Here is a 434-nt window from a genome sequence, read left to right as displayed (position 1 = left end):
GATGAAAGATTAAGACATTATGCACCCAAAGCAAGCTAAGCTTCTTTAAAATAATCCTGTGAGAAGGCGAATTTTTAGGATCCGATAAATTTATGAATGTCACGAGACACTGGCCTGTCACCTGTATCTTCTGCTGTGTGCCAATCTATTCTAAAGAAGGAACTATGGTTTCTCAACCATGTCTGAATTTACATTTCTTCTCCTCTCCCCGACTGAGACCAGCAGCAAAAGCAGAAAAATCTGACACCCTGAAGTACACTCCAAGGGCCTATGTTAGTTCTATGAACCCTAACTAGACCAGGAAACGGATCACTCCTGGGAGCCTAAGTCAAGAAAGCAGGACTGGGAGCTTGAACCCACAGAGGAGCCTGGTGGGGCAGGGGCGGGGCTTCAGAATGATCCCCCAGGACACCCGGAGGTGGAGCCACCTGGAC

General features: G+C 47.7%; 1 protein-coding gene across 1 annotated transcript in view; it reads left to right on the top strand.

Annotated features, from left to right (window-relative positions):
• The first annotated feature begins 396 nt into the window (after nucleotides 1-396).
• Nucleotides 397-434, top strand: part of Jkampl (JNK1/MAPK8 associated membrane protein like) — a 1,093-nt gene continuing 1,055 nt past the window's right edge. Inside the window, 1 exon segment of the mRNA NM_001109242.1 lies at nucleotides 397-434. This exon segment is cut by the window's right edge and continues 1,055 nt beyond it. The gene's annotated coding sequence lies outside the window, so the exon portion shown is untranslated.

Source organism: Rattus norvegicus, chromosome 4 (assembly GCF_021556685.1).
Source record: "Rattus norvegicus strain SHRSP/BbbUtx chromosome 4, alternate assembly SHRSP_T2T, whole genome shotgun sequence".
In the NCBI taxonomy this organism is placed as follows: Eukaryota; Metazoa; Chordata; class Mammalia; order Rodentia; family Muridae; genus Rattus; species Rattus norvegicus.
This window is presented reverse-complemented; position numbering and strand designations above follow the sequence as displayed.